At 31.9% G+C, this 26,051-nt stretch overlaps 1 pseudogene; it reads right to left on the reverse strand.

Annotated features, from left to right (window-relative positions):
• Positions 1–8,486: 8,486 nt before the first annotated feature.
• On the reverse strand, positions 8,487–24,202 carry LOC139877768 (serine/threonine-protein phosphatase PP2A-2 catalytic subunit-like; annotated as a pseudogene).
• Between the last annotated feature and the right edge of the window lie 1,849 nt (positions 24,203–26,051).

Below are 26,051 nucleotides of genomic sequence, written 5' to 3' on the forward strand. Positions count from 1 at the left end.
TTCGAATAAAAGTATCGTTATTTTTATTATTGTATCGTTCGAATAAAAGTGTTATTTTTATAATTGTATTGTTCGAATATTGTTATTTATATTATCTATTGTGTTAAGCATTATAACTTTTCTTTATATCGATTATATCATTGTTGTTCAAACGTTAAAAAAAATCGAACCTGTAAAAATGTAATTAGCAAAATTGAATCCTAGTCCAAAAAAATCTGAAAAAATCCGATCGAAATCCGAAAAAGAACCGGTTCCGAAAAAAATCCGACGCCAAGAACCAGAACCGGTTCAGGAAAATCCGGACAAAAAAATCCCTTTTTTTTGTCCGAATCTGGTTTTTTATCCGGTTTGTGCATCTATATACTGAACCATGTACGTCGGGTACCCGACAATCTTTACAAAATCATACACGAACTAGTTGCAATCATCACCGATCAAGAGAATACTGTGAAGAAGCACTTAAAGTAAACATCAGGTAAAATCCTTTTGCCTAAACAAGAGAAAGACATTCACCCGTCACATTACAGACAGACTCATCACATTCTCTCAGAGTAGCCATATCTCTCCAGGAAAAGTGCCAAGTTCCGGAACAAACACTTGGTCCCGGAATAAACACTTGGTCTCGGAACAAACACTTGATCCCGGAACAGGCACATGATCCCGGAACAGGCACATTGTAGTGACCCAAACTTTTCCATGTTTATATATATTAATTGAGATTGATATTTATATGATTAAATGTTTCCAACATGTTAAGCAATCAAACTTGTTAAGACTTGATTAATTGAAATATGTTTCATATAGACAATTGACCACCCAAGTTGACCGGTGATTCACGAACGTTAAAACTATTAAAAACTATATGACGACATATATATGGATATATATATATATAGTTAACATGATACTATGATAAGTAAACGTATCATTAAGTATATTAACAATGAACTACATATGTAAAAACAAGACTACTAACTTAATGATTTTTAAACGAGACATATATGTAACGATTATCGTTGTAAAGACATTTAATGTATATATATATATCATATTAAGAGATATTCATACATGATAATATCATGATAATATAATAATTTAAAATCTCATTTGATATTATAAACATTGGGTTAACAACATTTAACAAGATCGTTAACCTAAAGGTTTCAAAACAACATTTACATGTAACGACTAACGATGACTTAACGACTCAGTTAAAATGTATATACATGTAGTGTTTTAATATGTATTTATACACTTTTGAAAGACTTCAATACACTTATCAAAATACTTCTACTTACCAAAAATGCTTACAATTACATCCTCGTTCAGTTTCATCAACAATTCTACTCGTATGCACCCGTATTCGTACTCGTACAATACACAGCTTTTAGATGTATGTACTATTGGTATATACACTCCAATGATCAGCTCTTAGCAGCCCATGTGAGTCACCTAACACATGTGGGAACCATCATTTGGCAACTAGCATGAAATATCTCATAAAATTACAAAAATATGAGTAATCATTCATGACTTATTTACATGAAAACAAAATTACATATCCTTTATATCTAATCTGTAGTGACCCGAACTTTTCCATGTTTATATATATTAATTGAGATTGATATTTACATGATTAAATGTTTCCAACATGTTAAGCAATCAAACTTGTTAAGACTTGATTAATTGAAATATGTTTCATATAGACAATTGACCACCCAAGTTGACCGGTGATTCACGAACGTTAAAACTTGCAAAAACTATATGATGACATATATATGGATATATATATAGTTAACATGATACTATGATAAGTAAACATATCATTAAGTATATTAACAATGAACTACATATGTAAAAACAAGACTACTAACTTAATGATTTTTAAACGAGACATATATGTAACGATTATCGTTGTAAAGACATTTAATGTATATATATCATATTAAGAGATATTCATACATGATAATATCATGATAATATAATAATTTAAAATCTCATTTGATATTATAAACATTGGGTTAACAACATTTAACAAGATCGTTAACCTAAAGGTTTCAAAACAACACTTACATGTAACGACTAACGATGACTTAACGACTCAGTTAAAATGTATATACATGTAGTGTTTTAATATGTATTTATACACTTTTGAAAGACTTCAATAAACTTATCAAAATACTTCTACTTAACAAAAATGCTTACGATTACATCCTCGTTCAGTTTCATCAACAATTCTACTCGTATACACCCGTATTCGTACTCGTACAATACACAGCTTTTAGATGTATGTACTATTGGTATATACACTCCAATGATTAGCTCTTAGCAGCCCATGTGAGTCACCTAACACATGTGGGAACCATCATTTGGCAACTAGCATGAAATATCTCATAAAATTACAAAAATATGAGTAATCATTCATGACTTATTTACATGAAAACAAAATTACATATCCTTTATATCTAATCCATACACCAACGACCAAAAACACCTACAAACACTTTAATTCTTCAATTTTCTTCATCTAATTGATCTCTCTCAAGTTCTATCTTCAAGTTCTAAGTGTTCTTCATAAATTTCAAAAGTTCTAGTTTCATAAAATCAAGAATACTTTCAAGTTTGCTAGCTCACTTCCAATCTTGTAAGGTGATCATCCAACCTCAAGAAATATTTGTTTCTTACAGTAGGTTATCATTCTAATACAAGGTAATAATCATATTCAAACTTTGGTTCAATTTCTATAACTATAACAATCTTATTTCAAGTGATGATCTTACTTGAACTTGTTTTCGTGTCATGATTCTGCTTCAAGAACTTCGAGCCATCCAAGGATCCATTGAAGCTAGATCCATTTTTCTCTTTTCCAGTAGGTTTATCCAAGGAACTTAAGGTAGTAATGATGTTCATAACATCATTCGATTCATACATATAAAGCTATCTTATTCGAAGGTTTAAACTTGTAATCACTAGAACATAGTTTAGTTAATTCTAAACTTGTTCGCAAACAAAAGTTAATCCTTCTAACTTGACTTTTAAAATCAACTAAAAACATGTTCTATATCTATATGATATGCTAACTTAATGATTTAAAACCTGGAAACACGAAAAACACCGTAAAACCGGATTTACGCCGTCGTAGTAACACCGCGGGCTGTTTTGGGTTAGTTAATTAAAAACTATGATAAACTTTGATTTTAAAGTTGTTATTCTGAGAAAATGATTTTTATTATGAACATGAAACTATATCCAAAAATTATGATTAAACTCAAAGTGGAAGTATGTTTTCTAAAATGGTCATCTAGACGTCGTTCTTTCGACTGAAATGACTACCTTTACAAAAACGACTTGTAACTTATTTTTCCGACTATAAACCTATACTTTTCTGTTTAGATTCATAAAATAGAGTTCAATATGAAACCATAGCAATTTGATTCACTCAAAACGGATTTAAAATGAAGAAGTTATGGGTAAAACAAGATTGGATAATTTTTCTCATTTTAGCTACGTGAAAATTGGTAACAAATCTATTCCAACCATAACTTAATCAACTTGTATTGTATATTATGTAATCTTGAGATACCATAGACACGTATACAATGTTTCGACCTATCATGTCGACACATCTATATATATTTCGGAACAACCATAGACACTCTATATGTAAATGTTGGAGTTAGCTATACAGGGTTGAGGTTGATTCCAAAATATATATAGTTTGAGTTGTGATCAATACTGAGATACGTATACACTGGGTCGTGGATTGATTCAAGATAATATTTATCAATTTATTTCTGTACATCTAACTGTGGACAACTAGTTGTAGGTTACTAACGAGGACAGCTGACTTAATAAACTTAAAACATCAAAATATATTAAAAGTGTTGTAAATATATTTTGAACATACTTTGATATATATGTATATATTGTTATAGGTTCGTGAATCAACCAGTGGCCAAGTCTTACTTCCCGACGAAGTAAAAATCTGTGAAAGTGAGTTATAGTCCCACTTTTAAAATCTAATATTTTTGGGATGAGAATACATGCAGGTTTTATAAATGATTTACAAAATAGACACAAGTACGTGAAACTACATTCTATGGTTGAATTATCGAAATCGAATATGCCCCTTTTTATTAAGTCTGGTAATCTAAGAATTAGGGAACAGACACCCTAATTGACGCGAATCCTAAAGATAGATCTATTGGGCCTAACAAACCCCATCCAAAGTACCGGATGCTTTAGTACTTCGAAATTTATATCATATCCGAAGGGTGTCCCGGAATGATGGGGATATTCTTATATATATGCATCTTGTTAATGTCGGTTACCAGGTGTTCACCATATGAATGATTTTTATCTCTATGTATGGGATGTGTATTGAAATATGAAATCTTGTGGTCTATTGTTACGATTTGATATATATAGGTTAAACCAATAACTCACCAACATTTTTGTTGACGTTTTATGCATGTTTATTCTCAGGTGATTATTAAGAGCTTCCGCTGTCACATACTTAAATAAGGATAAGATTTGGAGTCCATGCTTGTATGATATTGTGTAAAAACTGCATTCAAGAAACTTATTTTGTTGTAACATATTTGTATTGTAAACCATTATGTAATGGTCGTGTGTAAACAGGATATTTTAGATTATCATTATTTGATAGTCTACGTAAAGCTTTTTAAACCTTTATTGATGAAATAAAGGTTATGGTTTGTTTAAAAATGAATGCAGTCTTTGAAAAACGTCTCATATAGAGGTCAAAACCTCGCAACGAAATCAATTAATATGGAACGTTTTTAATCAATAAGAACGGGACATTTCATAATCCATACACCAACGACCAAAAACACCTACAAAAACTTTCATTCTTCAATTTTCTTCATCTAATTGATCTCTCTCAAGTTCTATCTTCAAGTTCTAAGTGTTCTTCATAAATTCTACAAGTTCTAGTTACATAAAATCAAGAATACTTTCAAGTTTGCTAGCTCACTTCCAATCTTGTAAGGTGATCATCCAACCTCAAGAAATCTTTGTTTCTTACAGTAGGTTATCATTCTAATACAAGGTAATAATCATATTCAAACTTTGGTTCAATTTCTATAACTATAACAATCTTATTTCAAGTGATGATCTTACTTGAACTTGTTTTCGTGTCAAAATTCTGCTTCAAGAACTTCGAGCCATCCAAGGATCCGTTGAAGCTAGATCTATTTTTCTCTTTTACAGTAGGTTTATCCAAGGAACTTAAGGTAGTAATGATGTTCATAACATCATTCGATTCATACATATAAAGCTATCTTATTCGAAGGTTTAAACTTGTAATCACTAGAACATAGTTTAGTTAATTCTAAACTTGTTCGCAAACAAAAGTTAATCCTTCTAACTTGACTTTTAAAATCAACTAAACACATGTTCTATATCTATATGATATGCTAACTTAATGATTTAAAACCTGAAAACACGAAAAACACTGTAAAACCGGAATTAATCTCACTCGATTAGATCGAATAAGCTAATATCTTAAGTGTTGATGAACTCCGATATCGACCGGAATCTTTATCAGAGTTGTATTTTTAGTTGAACAATACTACAGTATGATTTTAGCAGAGTAACAGTATGTGTTTAGTACGTAGTAATGAATGACACATGGGGTGTATTTATAGGTGTTTTGAGGGGATGACGTCACACATGTCCCTTTCATGATCGTAACAAAGCTTTACCAGATTTGTGTGCTGACATGCCACCTGTCCTTTTCATTGGCGTAAATCCTAACAAACTTTCCTAGATTCGTGGACTGACGTGGAATACGATTCATTCGTGTGTTTGTTCCGGGACCATGTATTTGTTCCGGGACCATGCTTTGTTCCAGGACTTGTGTGATTGTTACGGAATAGCGTGGTTATTTCGGAATGGTGTGCCGGATCCGTTTATAGTGTGACGGATAGACGTCACACATTTGATTAGGTAAAGGGTCTTACATATGAGAATATCTCAATATTTATTCGTGTGTTATTTCCGAGACCATGTATTTGTTCCGGGACCATGTATTTGTTCCGGGACCATGCTTTGTTCCAGGACTTGTGTGATTGTTACGGAATAGCATGGTTATTTTGAAATGGTGTGCTGGATCCGTTTACAGTGTGACAGATAGACGTCACACATTTGATTAGGTAAAGGGTCTTACATATGAGTATATCTCAATATTTATTCAAGTACTTCTTCGCGGTACTTCTCCTGACCGGGTAAGGTTATCAGGTGACCAGCGTATTTGGCTAAGTAGACCTTGATGTGAAAATATGATTCGTAACCCCTCGGTGCTTCGTACCCGGGTGAGTGGTGCCGGTGTTCGACACACTTGTCCGGGTAGGATGGGCTTATGTGAAATCATGGCCAGCTTTTATCCGGGACCTTTCTTCTCTGATGTGTACTTGAATAATCTTCTGGCCGGTTTTCTTACGTATGACCGGGAAAAGGTATTTCTTCCTGGACAGTTATGCCGGTTAACTTCCAAGCAGAACTTTATCAAGTCATGGAAAAATAACCTTTTTTTATACGAATCGATATGCGTATCATCATATACATATATTAGATATATATGATTTGAGTAGATAATTTACCATTTCAAGTCAAAGTACATTTACTAGGATTTGAAATTCTATTTAAATTATTAATTCATACTTTTTCTAATTTCTTTTTATCCACATTCTTATACATGTAGCCAATTCAAATCAACTTTCTCTTAGTTATTGATTTTGTTTATTTTCTTTATATCATGTGTATTGTATAATGATTTATTATAAGATTATTTTATTTTATATATTAGTTTAATATGTTATATTGCAAAATTAATACGATAATGTTTGTTCATCGCGTAGGGAAAAAGTAAAAATTTGATTTTCAAAGTTAAATTCGGTTTAACCGAAACCAAACCGAATTCAAATTCGATTTTTGGTTTTGTTTCGGTTTCGGTTTTGATATTTGAATTCGGTTTCGATTTGGTTTTCGGTTTTAATTATAAAAGTTTCAAAACCGAAAAACCCGAACCGGATAATTCAAAAAATCAAAAACCGAATCGATGAACACCGCTAGTTTCAGTTCCACCAATATGTACAACATATAAGCTCATGAGCTATATAGTAGTCTAAAATCAATTGGTGATAGATTCAATGTCGAATCTCCGACTCTGATACCACGTGTAGGCAGGTCCACCAACATGTACAACAAATGATCTCATGAGTTACACAGTACTCTAAAATTAATTGGTGATAGAATGAGGTCTTTCCAAGCTTATATGCATACATTTGATTTCTTTATCAATTTGATGTATACCTTAACTGATTATCTCCAACAACATTTTTAATAATAAAACGGGCATAAGGGAAACTTTAAATTATTTCTTGTTATTTAATTTAATGAACAATATTTTTCGAAGTAACAAACATAATAAGATGAACAGTTTCTTTTAGATTGTAACTAGTGAAATTGTTTGAGATGCTAATATGGTAAACGTGGCCTATCTATGTCTTGGAGACATCCGTTTTTTGAAAGTTTATCTTTAGTTGGTGTTTGATTTGGTGGTTTGAGATCTTCGAATCTAAAATCTCAAACGATTTGAAATACATGTCTAACTTAATAATTATGATTTATGAGGGAGTGTATGACTTAGAGTGTGCTTGGTTGGGGGTATTAGAGAGTAGGGAATGACACTGATTATCATTAACTAGACTTGATATCTTATAAGAAATAGATTCTATGCTAATTAGTGGGTAATGAAGCATTACTCTCTAAATTGAGGGTATTGATTATAGGGAAATGACATATACTCCGTAACTACTTCTCCGTAACCGCCTCATTCATGCTACTACTTTTCTTTTACTTAAAAAAAAAATCTTAATCGCTAGTAATATCAGACCCGACCCAATGATGGTACAACATGTACATTTGTATAGAGCCCATATATTTTAGGGGCTCAAAAAATATTAAGGAGGCCCAAAAAAAATTAGAGTATTAGGACATAAAAAAATCGACAATCTCTAATTCAATTTATCAATCTCTCTTCTCTGCAGCTCTGCTTCATAGACTAAGGTGACATACAGTAATCGATCTCTAATCTGTATTGTATATTTACTAGCCTTTAAGAGCTCGTGCGTTGCACGACGACTAACAAACTTGAAACATATATGTTATATCAATTAAAGGTATCACAAGTATTCCTGTGGATGAAATAAACATAATATTGTCAACTTTTTTTGCTTTACACAAAATACATAGATAAAGGCTACTAATTCCAACATTAAAAAAACACAAAACTGCCAATGGGGCTTTGCCTCATTGGTCACCATGTTAACATGGTGTTCGAGGAGACCAGGGTTCGAGTCTCGGGGGGGGGGGGGGGGGGGGGGGGGATTTTCGTGAATTAACTTCTAACCACTAACATTGCCTTTCAAAAAAAAAAAAAAAACACAAAACTACATGTGAAATCGTAATAGAACAAATTGAACGAAAGATGAAAGTACTACACTTTGAGATGTGAGATAAGTAGTTCGGACATTTACAAAATGTATTGTCCGTGTAAAATTTAATTTCAAACTGCTTTAATATCTTTTGTATAGACGCACTTATCAGATTCCCATCTCCTTTATCTCCTTCTCTTTCAACTGTTTTCACGATTTCTTCAACTTCTGAGACCATTTCTTTCTCGGATTTCAACACCTCATCGTCTCCTTCATGAACAACATTTTGTTGCTTCTCTTTTTCGATTTTTGCAGCCAACTAGGCTTTGTTTTCGAACGACGAAGTAACAAAACGGAGTCTATAATATTTCAAATGATTTTCGGGCTGCAAACAAAATAACAATATCTTCTCAAGGTTTCATATTTAGGCATGATATATAGATCAACAACACAACTTAAGAGCTCTATGCAGCAAATCATGTCAAAATTAACCCTAGACTACACTTAGCTGCCCAAAAACCTAACTACATTGCAAGCATTCATTACAAAAGAATCATCTCTTGAATCAATGGCCTCCAATAATAGCACAAGCTACTCAAGTTTACAGGAAATAATCGGGTGTTCTTCGAGTCATGTCATCAACAACATCATGACTTGAAGGGAACCATTAAAAAACAATAAAATAATAATAAAAAAATAATCAAAAATTAAAGTATACATGTCCCCAGTTTCCATGACAAGCTGATGGGCTCGAGCGATAAGCTTTATGCTCTTGGTATGGTTAAATTGCTCTGAAATATCCTGTAAATACATATTATTATCAATGATCATGTAATCAAAATCTCACTGTAGAGTTTAAAATTATGAAAATTTAAAAGAATGTAATACTTGACCAAAGGTGTAGCCAGCTCCACGGGGCGAAATACCACAACCACAACGGTCATCTGGTTCGGACCATAACAGATCACACATAGGACCTTCGTGTGGGACCTCTTGAACACGATCAAAATTTCTGATATTATCAAGGGCTTCGATCGAAGGTGACAATCCACCAAAGAGAGAAAATATTTCAGATTCAACCTATAATGGAACAAAAAAAGAAAAAAAAAACATGCATAATAATGTCAATAAAGATGTTACATTATAAGTTGTTAGTTTAGTGGACACATGCATAAGCATACTAACCAATGCAGTCAATGGAAAATAATCAAACAGATCGGTAAAAGTCTTCCAAACGTTAGCATTGGCATACCTGTTAGTCAACCGTTAAAGTTATATACAAAAAAATTAAATACAATAATTTATTGTTGTAACTTGTATAAGATGAACAAACTTTCTTCCGAAGGCATTTGTCATAAATTCCATAGAACTGAGTGATCTGCACATAAAGAAAATATAAGATGTTTATAAAACTTGAGTAGTGTGTTGACAAGTCAAATGAGTAAGTAACATACCTGTCGACTTTCATGATTCCCTCTTAGTATTGTACTTCGCTGAGGATACCGTACTTTCAGAGCCACCAACAGCTAAAGAAACCTATTTATAGAAAGTCAAATAATGGTTTTAAACTTAAGCTCGGGTATCAGTAAAAAGTCAAAGAAATAACTTTATGCATGCAAAAACAAATATATAAGAAAAGCATGTTTAAAAATATACTTACAGTGACATGTTTAAAAATATACCCTAATGAACTGCAAAATCTTAGATAACGATGAAGGCGGTTGTGTTTTGTATGATGAAGATGGTGATGAGTCGTTCGTTTATGAATGAATCTGAAACCCTAATTGTTAGCAGAAAGCCTAATTGTTACACAATTAGCGAAGTGGAGTAACCCTAATTGTGTGGGTTTGTATCCGTATTTTTGAATGGTATAGTGAAGGGAAGCTCGCATCGCAGCTATGACGATCTTGTAATTGAACTGTCAAACCATCATCAATAACTCTACTTGAAAATGGAGATCTAGTGGGCAATCTTAGACAAATTCCCTTCATCAAATAAAGAATTGGCCTACACTCATCTCATCTCACTTCTCACTTTCTATTAAAGTAGTGATGCAAATGTAGCTAATTAACAGTACCTATTCTATCAATCATGCTGACCCGCCCATTTTACACTTAAACAATCTGCATATTCAAGAATATTATCAAAGTCCCGGACATATAAAGATAACTATAACTAAAATTACTTGTTGCTTTTGTCCCGGTGAAGACCGGTATCTATCAAATTCTTCATTGAAACTTCATGAAAATGCCCTTCTCAGTTATAATGAAGAAGCTCTTACTTATCGGTTCATTGGAAGGCCCATCACCGTTGAATAAAACGTTGGTTAAGTATAGTAGCACCTCTTATAACTTACAAAATCTCCATCGCCATCATAAATAAAATAAGAGCATACCAAAAATGCTTAAATTGATTCATGGCAATGTCGAACAGAGTTTCATATTTTGATTCATGGCAATATCCAAGGCATAAGTATAAACTTTGTCCACCGTTGCATCATCTAAAAAAACACCATTCCCGAGACTTCAACACAACAAAATTTTCAGAAATCAACAGCAATTCTTGATTAAGTGTAATGGTCAGAAATGAAAATATGAAAATGGTCAGACTTGATGCTCTAGAAAATGTTTCTAAAAAATTAATATTTGATCAAAATGTATAATCCATCTAAGACTGAAAATTGATATTATTATTATTATTATCATATTCTTATGTCTTACAACTAAATACACATCAAACATTTTTCAAAATAAGTGATGCTAAATGAAAATTATGATAAGAACTGTTAAGGTCCAAAAATGAAAATTACTCAATAGAATAAGTAGTGTTGCACAAAAAATAACAACTAAAATAAGCTAATCACCTGGAATTGTTAATTTATCTCCTTTCAGTTTAGCACTGCCAAATGCTTATTGACGAAGACTGTAGTGACAAAATCTAATTAGGATCCACATAAGTATTAAGTGACATGAAATATGGTATATTAAAAATCATTTAAAACTATACAAACTACAAACCATATATCATACCTCAAGGACTTGCGGTTCAACTGGGTGACCTTCAGTAGCTTTCCGCCCACCAAAAAAATGCAAGGAACTGGTTTGTGTTTTTGCTTTAATAACTCAGCAGAATCGAACTGCGTTTGTGTTTTGCTTCATTCGATCACCATGGACTTGAATTGACTGCCCTAATGTATGTAGTTAGTGTAAGTTGATGTAATTCCAAAGTGGCGTCTCGGGTATGATATAACTTCTACCAAAAGATGTTGTTTTACCATGTTTTGTCAAACAAAGCGGAAACGATAAAGCAAAGAAAAAAAAGTAAACTTCACGATTGCGGCTTGTTGGCAAAATGATGATTGATTTACAACACAAACACAAACACGATTGCGGCTTGTTGGCAAAATCTCTCGACACTTATAGCAGAGAAGTTGAAAATAACAGGGAGTTCAATAAATTGTAAACGTTTTAAGATACTTGTAACTTTAATATGTTTACCGTCCATCAGGTTAACTAAATTAACCCGAGTTTTCGTGGAAATGATCATTAAATAATAAATATATATAAGAAATCGTTCAAATCGTGCAAAACAAACCTTACACATATGACAGAAATTAAATAATTTTTGTGGATTTGTTTAGCGAACATACTCGTTAATTTCGTGAGAGAACGAACGTTTGGTATGATGATTTTGTGGAAGTCAAGCCATACTTAAAGAAGAAAACGACTTTCATTCCTAACATCAATACACACAGAAAACAACCAACAATTGCATAGCTTAACAGATACAAATATAAATCATCATACTTGGATTATACTGGGAATTGAAATCTAACTATTTATTCGCATCAAACTATACATTGTAGAAAATTTCAATTAAATTAAATTTCTGATTTTTTTATTGAAGTAAGAAACTTCACGCACCTTCAGAAAATTCATAAACTTCACGCACCTTCAGAATGAGATGTTCAAATTTTCATAGAACACAAACCGTCACTGTCTGAACTACGAATTTGCATTCATTTACGTTGTTATCTGCATATACCAAGTATATCCTCAAAGATAGTTGTGATTAAAAAAAAAAAAATCTATAACGCATAGAGTTCATTCAATCCAAAGACAATAGTTTGTCTTAACAAAGAATATCATGCTTTCCACTGCCTTTCATTTTAAACCAGTCAATAATCAGCATATATTTCTATGACATTGGATGATATTATAAAGATTTGTATGTACATGTATGTGAGCATATACTTCTTATCAAAGAATTTACCTTGAGGCCTACTGAATATGCTTTGTCTTCACTACTTCCACCTATTACAAAAATAGTTTTGGATAAAAGACAACTTTAAACTCACAATAAAAAGAATGTACTACCTGGATTTGCATAAGTAGCCCAAGCTCGACGAATTTGTAAAGGCTCGCTAAGGATGTACAACCTTTAAGGGTCTCAAAGCAGTACGCAACAGGAATCTTATTAGCACGAAACTAAGCCCGTGAAAAAGGATCATCAATAACATAAATTGAAAACACAACACTTTTTTCCACTAATGATTACCGTTGAGTAGAACTTGCATGATTCTTCTCAGTGTCTTAATTTGTTTTAATGAATAACCAATAAACCATAATCATCATGCCCAAAATGATCCTCTGTTGTAGAATTTTCAATTAGAGACAAATTGTTGTAATCTCCAACAACTACACAGAAACGAATTGCTCAATCTGACGTTGAATGGATACAATCAAATTACATCACCTGCATCATAAATGAATACAGTAATTATACATATTAAAGGCTGAATTGTTCAAGTTGAGTCACATTTTTTGTATAATGGGTCAATAGGTGAAAAAGGGAGTACAGTAAACTTGCTTCATTAACTATTATTTGGAGATACATATATCATACCTACTAATTAGTTACATACAAAGCCATTAATAGTCTAATTGCACCTTGCATATAAAACCAATCGATATTTTTAAAGCTACCTAAAGTATAACTTTAAGTCAAGTAGTTGATGAACTTCCAACTTTAGTCTTGTTTCGGGTCCAAATGAAACAGCAAAATCTCAAAGTAAGAAGAATAATATGTGTACCGCCATAGCTGCAGTTGAAGCCTTAAAAGAATCGTTTTTAATGAATCCAAATCCGCGTGATTTGCCTGTATCAGGAGTTCTCATGATCTGCAGAACACAACACAGATTATTAAAACTGAATTGTAAATAAAAAAAAGTACACTTAGTTAATTAGTTGCAGGATAACAATAAGGATGTCAATTTTAATTCAAAATTAATCACTCATATTTGTAAGGTAGCGTTGCAAAAATAATAAGATAATTTCAAAGTAAACTATGTAAACCAGACTTCTACTATAGTTAAACTAATCTTCATTGATTATGAAGGTCAAAATCTTGTTTAAACACAGAGGGTCAAAATCTTCATTGATTATCCTGTTTAAACACAAACGGTCACTAATAGTTTGTCATATTCGGAGTACATCCAGCACCATAAACCTATGCTGAATCCAGCACCATTGTTATTGCTATAGTAGAATTAAACATTAGGTGATTTAAATTTTTGTTGACAAGTACAGTAGTAAGTTTTGCCATAGTATAAAATAGTAGGTGATTTGAACTAAATCTCTAATCAACAAAAAGAGTACAACTACAACTAAAATTTTAATGGGAAACAATCAATGTAGATTGTGTCTAAAGTGTATTCAAATGCTTATAAACTGACATTACTCATACACAATTTTAAACTCTTGCAACCCATTAAAAACATAAGCCGGTGATCAAGTGAATATAACAACCTGTGTGACCAAGATAACACTATCACTAATCATTGACTAACATACAACCAAAATCATTAGTGATTCAACCCAAGTCTTTTAGGTAAAACAGGGTATCGACAATCAATTTAGGGTTTAGACATGACCCGTTTGGAATATAACACAAGGTAAAGCATAATGAGAGGTAAAATGGTCAAAAGTTGTCACCTATGTTTAACTATGAAAGAAAACAAACCTGCCACCTCTTGTCTAAAGATGAAGTTATAACCAGATCTGACAATGAAAAATGTCTGCACGAAAACGTACAACTGGTTCCACATAATTAAAACTGATGGAAGAACAGACAATTAACAAAGGGTTAATTCAGGCTTAACTGAAGCGAGAATAACCTCTGCACCATCTTGACGCAGCAGATTCACCATCATAACAGTTCCCATTTCTTCAGTTCCCAACTCAATTGGGATCAAAACCTATTGAAAACAGATAAATTCATAGTTAAATAAAGAAAATATACTATTGTTTACACCTTAGTACTTGGGTTCCACACTATTGTTTGTAACCATAAATGCATATATGTATGCAGTTATGGATATAATGAACTAAGTATGTATCCATGTGTATTTGCGTAAGGTTATATGTATCATGCAAATAGGTTTCTTTGTCAACGTTGGCCTAAAATAAACCTTAGAGTTTTCAAAGTTTAATACTTACTCCTTGTATTTAACCGCTAAAACTAAAACGTGTATATAGAGGTCCTTATTTGCACAGTGTAAAATGCTACCATTGAGTAACTAACAAATTAAAATTCCATCATTTCATATCCGAACACTCTTATTTAAGCCATATGAGAAAATGGGATGATCATTTATAGGGGTATGCAATGTGCTATTAAAAATGTTAAGTTAACGCTGAGTGTTGCTTTGCAAATGCAGAAGCAAAACACATATGACATAAATAGCAGCAAAAAAATCAACACCCGTTACCTTCATCAAAGACAATTAAACAACCGCAACCTCTACCAACTTGAAAACAACACATACAGAGTCAGCTACAACTGTCTCAATGAAAACGTTGACAAAATTCTGAAGCCTTACTCAACATCCATATGTTTAAACTACTTTAGCAACAAAAACAAAATGCATTGCCTTCGTGAACACTAAAAAGCATCTGCACTTCAAACAAAACTGTAATGCAAAATCGATTACCACAGTCTCGACAAACAACATATGCTGCTGCAAAAACAGACTTCTTAAACATCAACATTCATTACCATATCTACAATATCTACAATATAACTATAAAAGAAAAAAGGAATAAAAAAAGTACTTGCACAAATGGAAGTTGCAGACGTTGACGAATTGTCCATTATAGCCATAACAACCATTTGGTAAAGATGTAGTTACACAACTACAACCTAGCAAGTAGCAACAGTATGACCACCATTTTATAAAGAATAAAACGGGAACGAACCTTTTCATAATCCTTTGAAATAAAATTCCCCCGAATTTGTGTCATTTTGAAACAGCAAAAATAAGCTAGTAAGTTACTATGTAACTGTATAGCAGACAAATCAAAAAAACAGAATCCAAATTAAGTGTTCATTAAACCTAATGCCACAATTTTTTAAAAAAACAAAAAAAAGCAAAAGTAAAATCAATAACTTTCTTAATCCTGAAGAAATGAAACTGAAAATCAATAACTTTTTAATGCACCTAGATACTAGGTTTCGATTTCAATCAAATTATGTATGAATGGGTCAGACGTTTATATGTGATGTAGCTTCATAAATGGGTCAACTAGGTTGAACGGGTCTAAATCCTTCTAAACTATATTTTCAATATACAAAACCTGATTAGTAAATCATTTTATGATACGGGATCAAATTCATTTATTTTAATTCACATTCAAACCATCTACCATCCCTTCATTCCCAACCATGTACAAGTTCTAAACAATAGTCCTTCCTGAAGCAAATGCATGTAGGTCATCTACAAATATGATGAACAGTAATGTGGAGTTAGAACCCTTAGTTAATAACAAACTATAATCCATGTAAATCTTAACATTTACCGCAAATAAGAAACTATATATAAAGGAGTAAGGTCGGGCTCCTAGAGACAATTCATGAACCATCCCGAACATAACGTAAAATCTAAAGAAGGATCGTAATACGGTGTCAAAAACAGATTTTTACCTTGACGAAAATAGTCTAAAACACCTGTTACAATGAACATATGCACCCCCTAGATCTTCAGCAGACACCTCTTCGGCTCTTCCCCTGTAGCATCCTGGAAACTAATCATTTAGAAGTGCATCTCACGTATGATAAACAACCAAACACGGATATCCAACAAGAAGGTTTATGTAACAAACGTGTAGAATCAACCAAACATGACATTAACATATCAAGAGAAAAGGAAGATCTTTAACACAAAGTTAGTACCGATCATTCAAGCCAATTTGATATAATAAACCAAGATAATTGTGATATGTCAAGTTTGTCCCATCATTTATAAGAAGATAAAGGTATTGGGGGAGGTGAAATATCGGGAGAGTTTATGGATTTAAGGCCTGGAGATGATACGCAATCTGTCGAAAATAATGTTCCCGACCTTGAAGATTTAAAAGGTATTGAACAAGCACTTAAAATGTTAATGATATAATGCTGTTACTCACAGATGCAATTAAAGACATTGATAAAGATATAATAGGGATAGTAAAACATATCAAGCACTCTTAAAACCAATTCAAGCACTCTTAAAACATATGAGATAACAATGAAGTAAAAGAACCTATGACTCTTCACCAAAATTCTCTCATACATACAGAAAATTAACTTATTTTTGCACATGTTTAGATTATAAGATACGTAAAAGTATCAAGTCTGTGACTTTTGTTGGAAAAATTTGAATAAAATTAATTAAAAGGAATTTAAAATTTACTAGTTAATGTAATATTTATTTTTATTAAAGGTGACTCTTCAATATTCCATAACATATGAATTTTAGGACATTTTATTGTCATTTAATTTTAGTTTAAGTTTCATAATAACTACCCATTCTCCATGTAATATAAGGAGAGATTTCTCTCATGTATGTAAGAGACTCATGGTTCTTATTTGATGGTAGACATGTATGTCACCATGAAACACACACATATATGAAAGGATTAGTCGTCATAAGCTTGTGAGTTTTGTTCTAATTCATTGACAAGTTTGGTCAAGTGAGAAATAAAGTATTTGAGTTAGCTTATGAAGGACTAGTTAACAATATTTTCGGGCAAGTGTTCAAGTCCAGCAGTACTACTGCTTCGGCCGTTGTACCCTGGGAAACAGACGACGTGTAGACGGCGGAACTGTTTTAAGGGAACTGTGTTAAACACGGGCCTCGGATTCTTTTGGTGAGATGATTCATGTATTCTTTTACATATCATTTTGACTACATCATATTCAAGGTATGTATATTTCATCATATATATAGTTTCTTATTTATAATGAATATATATAATATATATTTTTGGGTACTATTTCCTACAAACTTAAAACAGTAATGTTATAGAAAAAATTGAATAGTTAGTTTCGATAAACGAAATATGTTGAACAAAATTATGTAGAATTTATTTCTATGTAGTTTGATACATAAATTGTTCTATTTGGTTTTGATAAATGAATGGTGTGTATAACGGTTGAAATATAATTAGTTGGAAACACTCAATTGCATTGAGCGTTTTCATATATAAATGGAGTCTTCCGTGTTGTTATTAGTATAAATGAAATGAAATGAATCTTATTTGGAAAATTTCTGTCTAATTGTATTTGCACTAGCGTATTGAAATGGTACTAAGAATTCTAAGGGAGAACGGTTTGTATTTGATAAATGTGTGTGGTTGGACGATTTTCAAAACTTATTGGAATCCTAGTAGTCCACAGTGTTCTGTCATACATGCATACGTGAATTATTGTATGAAGTCTCTTTTGGTGTTTGTATTTGTTCCCTTGTAGAAGTGCTTACTAAAAATGAGATATACCACACGAGATTATTAGTTATAAATTTATCTCCATTAGAATATTAAAATGATGTTAAATATTCGTGATGTGCAGATTGTATGTATACATATTCATTTCATGTGCATTATATATGAGTCAATGTGATATGTGATATAAGTAAAAGTATGAATTAAATGAAGTTTTAATTCAGGATATCAATTGACATGTTATGTAAACCGTTATTTGTACGGAGTATTAACTTTTGTAATTATGTTAAGAATTATTGGTTGGAAACGCAATTGAAGTTTAATTTTATTTACGTTATCTGAAACCATATTACATGTCAAATGTTTACAAGTGCTTTCAAAATGTATATGTTTAGAATTTATTTTCATGAACCCATGATAATATATGTTGCGATCCGGTATTTTTAAATTCTGTAACAAGTGACCATTTTTTTTGAAATATGATATTTATTACTAGTATCATACTGTATGTTATGAGTTTATATGGTTTGACAAAATGGTCTATGTTTGTAATTTGTTTCAAACATAAATCACTGAAAGAAACGAAAATGTTATATTCGTTTTAGTGTGCCAAGTATTGGCTCTATCGGAAACAAAATATATGTGTTTTGTTGGAATGGTTTAGAACATACCTTTAATGTTCAATGTTTTTGGGATAATGTTTTAAATCCTTAATTAAGGATATAAGGATGTGTGGAGTGTGTTTTACACAAGATATTTCTTTACACGTGGTAAAGATTATTGACATTATCTAAGTTGTTAAAATAACTTGAATGATAGATTTAACAACATGATGTAGTTTGGAAAAGAGAATTCAAACATATTGGTTTTGAATAATGCAAAACATAAGTTCTAGTGACTTATTTGGTTTTTGAGGTTTATTACCTTCTTGGTACCACGTATATTATTGTATTCAAAACATAAGGTTGAATACCTTTTACCATAACAGTTAACGAGAAAGTAAACATCATACTACAATGATAACGTGGTTTGATCGATAAAACTTTAGAACTTGTTGAATGTTCTAAGTTTTAGTTTCTGTGTATCAAACTAAAATATTAGTGGATATCGAGAACTTCATCTTGGGAGGACCAAAGTAGATTCCACAAGTGACTATGATGGGAACTAGTATATATATTACATATTTCACGTGTGACAAAAACATGTTTGGTATAACATGTTTTGGTTTTACATGTTTGGTTAAAACAAGTTTGGTTTAACTGTTTGGGTTGAAACATGTTTTATTTACCTATTTAGGTAACATGTTTGGTATACCTGTTGGGGTTGAATCCTATTTGGTTTAACATGTTTCGTTGAAATCGGTTTGATTTACCATGTTTGGTTGAAATCTGTTTGATTTAACTGTTTGGGTTGAAACATGTTACCTTTACAGTTTATTTTGAAGCCTGCTTGGTTTCACGTAGTTGTGATCATTGGAACTTTCGTATTAGTTCATATGATGGTCACGAATGAGAATGAATAGGTGGTCTTTTCTAGTGGTTGAAATCTTATTTGGTTTAACCTAATTGTGATTAATGGGACAGTTGTTTTAGTTCAGTCGATGATCACGAGTGAGAATGGCTTGGTGGTCATTTCTGATTGTATAAGTTATCATTTAAATGAGACGATGATAATCATGGATGGAATTGACATATCCCATCATTAAATTGAAAAGGACAATGCCGATGTTTGAAGCTTCTTTTTATAGCTTGTCATGAAATTATTTTGTACCGCTAAATTTTATGTGAAATAGTTTTGGTTGGTTCATTTGAGATAAAAACCTTCTACATTTCAAATAAGAGTTTTAATCAATTAAATAGTGTTCTCTCTTTATAATTATATTTTTTTAACGAAGTGGTAGAAGAAAGGATTTGAATTGTACTGCCTTTAAAATGGGTCATTACAATACTCGGAAAGAAGTTAGCTATGTCATTAAGTGACATAAGTTATATTTGAATACATTTAGCAAGATGTGATTCCAAGATGCATGTTAATGCGAACATAATGCTTGAGGATATGTCATCATATGAGAAAATTCCATGTGTGAATTTAAGATATGACACTATAATGTTGAGTCTTGCGAAATTCATATATCGGTTGGTAGATATTTCTACCCTTGAGGTCCGATTAAGATTCGGGGTACATTATAAATGACTTGACATTAAGGGGTCAAGCTAATAATAAAGAAATGATATGTATTCTTTGAGCGTAAATGTCATAATATTATGACATAATATTATGATGTTCGAATTAATTCAGATTATCTTGCGATGATAAATTGAATTATGTGATATGGACCCTGAAAAAGTCCAAATTCTCTTTATGGAGAATTAAAGGAACATCCTAGAGAAATGGAATAAGCATTATGCTTATGAAGGAAGTAAGACTGAATGATTGATAAGAGACAATGTTAATAAGACACTCAAGATGATGTCTTAAGTCTCGAAAAGATTTTGTCATGATACACGAGACATGGTATGAGATTCCTTGTAAGGAAAAGTATAGAGAATTAGAATGATGCATATTCTATTCTCAAACTTTGATCTTAAAGTCTATGGCATGCTAGACTTAGACATGTTAATGATGATCACCTGCAGAGATCTATTAACAACGAATATCCGGTGTGTGGAAATCATGTAAAGACAAAATCAGAGTTTCATTCAGTTACAGATGAATTTGATGACGACAACGATGTGAATTATTTCCATTGTATATGGAATGAGATTAAGATATGAAGTGAAAGATATTTTAAAGATACATATGTCTATCTTTATTGCATTCTTGATAGTTCGATTTTTGAATTGCCTAATAAGAATTCAGATTTACAAATAAATTTGAGTGCGAAAACCTTATTTAGTTTTCTAAAATTTGACGTCTCTAGGTCAAACCTAGAATATGACTGAGAATTGCTCAAAATGTGCGTAGAATCTGAAGCACGAAAGATGCAAATCTTGTGTGGGGGCATTTGACCACTTCATTGATTAGAATCATAATAGATATATATGATTATGATTGTAACTTATATCAAGTTGCAAGACATGTGGGGGAAGCTTTGAAAGGATAAGCGGTAACCTTAGTTAGTTGTGTACATTTTACACAATAACATGCAAATGTGGGGGTGTCTTGCATTTTGATATCAAGTGCGCAATTAATGATGATTCATAATAAGGCTAAAGATAACGGATAAGAATATATAGCTGATGATAAAGATTCTATCTCATTTTAGCTAAAGATGTTCATGATGATTAGTGATAATATGATTCATAAAAGGCCAAAGATATGGATTTAGTTAATGCTAAAATTTCAATATCATTTGAGCCAAGAATGGTAATTAATTTTGACATGGTCAATATAATTACGCTAGAACAACTAATCTCTTTGTTGGTTATTGTAGTTAACTTTGTAAAGTTAAATGATAACATTTCGGATCCGACAACCATAGGGTTGAGAAGAGATTATGTTGTGGAATGGGACTGAAGCCCTTAAATAAGTTTATATGAAGGAAAACCTAACTCAGTTGACTGGAAATCCCAAGATCTGAGTTCAATAGGACAACCTAATTGTATGAACTGGTGAGGTCACTGTGGGGGATTTGATAAAAGCCCCTGCGTCTTTTAAGGGAGTTTATTCAACGATTAGTAGACTTCCTAGTCCATTCCTAAAAGTGACAAGTACGAGGCTAAGCCTATGGCTTTTAATGATTCGATTGAAGTAGCCATACATGCTAAATCAGTAGCCATTCGTGGTGAATCACCTACGTGAGAGAGAAGTGGGGTCGCTTCGAAGGGTATTGTTGGGGCACAATACTTAATGGCTCTCACAGAACCAGGCTAGTGTTTCAGGACCATAACGAACACGACTATGAGGACTTGACTTTGTCAGGGAGAGTCTTGTGTGAAGCGTATTGTCGCCTACACAAACGGCAGACGAGTTCAAAGACATCGCCGTCTACTCAGAGCCAGTAGACTAAGTACGTTTCATGAGCGAAGGTTCAAAGGGTAACACCTACCTATCGTATGCAAGACTCAACTGCTGAAAATATTGTTTGGACATGTGTGTTTTGAGATCGATTTATATTCACATTGGAAAATCTATGTGAAACGAGATTCACATCAACTTTGGAATATATGGTTATGTAGTCGGTGGCCAAGGCTTCATAACAAAATGTTATATATCCAAGTAGATTTTAAGTGAATGAGATATCGATGGTTAAAGAGATGTTTTGAGCCAAGATGAATGAGAATCGTGTTATTGATACTATTGGTTATCAATTTCATTCATGTGGGGATTGTTGGAAAAATTTGAATAAAATTGAATAAAAGGAATTTAAAATTTACTAGTTAATGTAATATTTATTTTTATTAAAGGTGACTCTTCAATATTCCATAACATATGAATTTGATGACATTTTATTGTCATTTAATTTTAGTTTAAGTTTCATAATAACTACCCATTCTCCATGTAATACAAGGAGAGATTTCTCTCATGTAAATAAGAGACTCATGGTTCTTATTTGATGATAGACATGTATGTCACCATGAAACACACACATGTATGAAAGGATTAGTCGTCATAAGCTTGTGAGTTTTGTTTTAATTCATTGACAAGTTTGGTTAAGTGAGAAACAAAGTATTTGGGTTAGCTTATGAAGGACTAGTTAACAATATTTTCGGGCAAGTGTTCAAGTCCGGCAGTACTACTGCTTCGGCCGTTGTACCCTGGGAAACAGACGACGTGTAGACGGCGGAACTGTTTTAAGGGAACTGTGTTAAATACGGGCCTCGGCTTCTTTTGGTGAGATGATTCATGTATTCTTTTACATATCATTTTGACTACATCATATTCAAGGTATGTATATTTCATCATATATATAGTTTCTTATTTATAATGAATATATATATATATATATATATATATATATATATATATATATATATATATATATATATATATATATATATATATATATATATATATATATAATATATATTTTCGGGTACTATTTCCTACAACTTTTTACCTGGATCGAAAAAAGCCGCGATCCATTTCTGAATATCACTTGTTCAGCGTAATGAATTTTGATTTTGCCCTGCATATACATTATATCTATGTTAGTAACTCTGTATTGGTTTCTTTGAGTCTGAGGTTGCTCTTGTGTTTTATGAGGTTGCTATCAGCAACGACAAGGCTTGTCGTTAGTAGTTGCAACACAAACAAATATTAAGGTTGATGCTTTTAACTCAAACAAGATAAGAATTCAGTATCATTCAATGGTGTTAGAAACATATAATTATACACCAATTACTCCGTATATCCTAACTAATGGTGTAAGTTGAGTTTAATCCTAACCATTACACATGGGATAAACAACACCCTTATCCGTCATCCATGTAAGTTCAATCTAAAAAAAAAAAAAAAGATCAGTTTGGGTGATGTTAATATTCAAGCTCTTGATGTCATTCATATTTTGTCTGATGTAAAAGATGTTGAACAAAGATTCAGTATATACTTGATAGATCATAGATTTAGTCAACAAGGAATAATTAATGCACCATTTATTTTACAAAAACAAAAATCTCTGACTATAAGTCTGGTAGAGAAAGAAAGTGATTATTGTTTCAGTGCGCCCAAAGTGTTACACTGAATATAATATGTAAACAGAAAACCAAATAGCAAACTGAATCAAATGACTGAATTCGCACTGAACAATACAACTTCAATATGGTTGATATCATGCATTGATTACATTGAGACTCTAGAAAATGAAGAGATCAAGTAGTACTACATATCAGGACATAGGAAACATCATACAGAGAAACCGAAAAAAAAAATAGTTGCAATAATAACTAAAGCAAGCGAATGCAACTAATCAACAAAAAAAATTAAAAAAATATCAAAATTGCGCATAAAAATCAAGAATGTCAATAATTAAGGATTCAAGAATGGAAGAACACAATAATTAGTAGTAAATTTGTTAACTTATCATCAATCGCAAAAACCCTAAGTGATATAAACCAATTCATCTGATGAACATGGAACCACTCTTCCGCTGAATCTTAGAATGAATATAGGTGAATTAACATGACAATTTAACGATTTAATCTTATGAAATCTAAGACCTTATTTAGTGGTGAGGGGTGATGGTTGTTGGGGTGGGGGTGGGGGTGATGTAAATTTTTTTTTTTTTTTTTTTTTTTTTTTTTTTTTTTTTTTGAGGTTTTTTGTGCCGAGTTAGCAAATGTGACGGGAGGGCGTGATGGTTATGTTATGAGTTAAATTGGTCCCACATTTTTATTTAGTTTTTCTTTTTGTTTGATTAATTTGATTTACAAAAATCATTTTTTTTATAAAAATATAGAGGAATATTCATTTGAGTCCATAAATTAAGTTGAGATTCAAGGGACCAATGAGAGCGCGACACGTGTCGCGAAAATCACATGTGATTGAAAAAAAATTCAAAAATTTTTTTTTGGAAAAAAAATTTTTAAATTTTTTTTCGAAATTTTAAAAAAAAAAATTTTTTTTTATTTTTTTATTTTTACAATCACATGTGATTGAATTGTATAATCACATGTGATTGGATTTGCCATGCATAATCACATGTGATTGGGTTTACAATCACATGTGATTGGGTTTACAATCACATGTGATTGACATGCATAATCACATATGATTTTTAAAAAAAAAAATTCGGAAAAAAAAAATTTCGGAAAAAAAATTTGAAAAAAAAAAATTTTCGAAAAAAAAATTAAAAAAAAATTTTCGAATTTTTTTTTCCAATCACATGTGATTTTCGCGCCACATGTCGCCATCTCATTGGTCCCTTTGTTTTCAAGCAAATTTATGGATGCAAGTGATTACAACTCTAAAAATATAACATATAAAATAGTTTATATTAATAAAAACACATTTAAATTAATAAAATTAAACAATTACAGTTTATAATCCTCACTATGTCAAAATTTCCATTTACAACTCCGCAAAGGAAGATCATTCGGTAAATATCTACGAATTTTAAATTTACTATCGGTGATCCTGACTGCGCGGAAGATCTTTTATTTCAAGACACAGTGTCAAAACTTCTTTTTGAACTTAATTATCGAGATACTGGACCAAGGGATGGAATTTCAAACATTAAAAAAGTTAGAAGGGCTTTGGTTAAACTTATGGATGATATCGGAGATTTACAAAAGCGTGAGCGCAAGATGTTAAGTGATTTCGAAATATTTTCAGTACACTCCGCTGACTTGCTCTGGATGGTCAAAGAAGCTTTAAACTTGTCTTTCTTCCCACGTCATTTCTGGAATTTAGTTGTGGAACCTGTGTAATTTGTGTTTTTAAAATAAAATATTTTAATTTTACTCCGTCCATTTGTCTTTATTTAATAAAATAACCGGATTAAAATCCGAAATAAAATCTTATTCATCTTTTATTAACCTCGTTAAATTTTAAAAATTTAAAAATTAAAAATTTTGCAAGTCGAGTCGGGTAAATAAGCTCGTAAGCCGCACGGGTCCATTTTTCTTTCTTCTTTTCTTCTCCTCCTTTCCTTTTCTCCTCCGCTTTTTTTTTTTTTGTTCCTCTTCTCCCTTCGTGGCACCCAAGGCCGACAGCCCAAATCACCATCACCATCATCAAATCTTCATCATTTTCAACTATTCAAAGCTCAAATCCGACTCTTTCGTGCCTCCTAAACACGTTTCCATCGTCAATTTGGTGTAAAAGGTACTCTTTCTTGGTAAAAATTCGAATTCTTACTCAAGGTCAAATTTTTTACTTTTGAGAAAAATTGTGT

This window comes from Rutidosis leptorrhynchoides, chromosome 11, assembly GCF_046630445.1.
Source record: "Rutidosis leptorrhynchoides isolate AG116_Rl617_1_P2 chromosome 11, CSIRO_AGI_Rlap_v1, whole genome shotgun sequence".
In the NCBI taxonomy this organism is placed as follows: domain Eukaryota; kingdom Viridiplantae; phylum Streptophyta; class Magnoliopsida; order Asterales; family Asteraceae; genus Rutidosis; species Rutidosis leptorrhynchoides.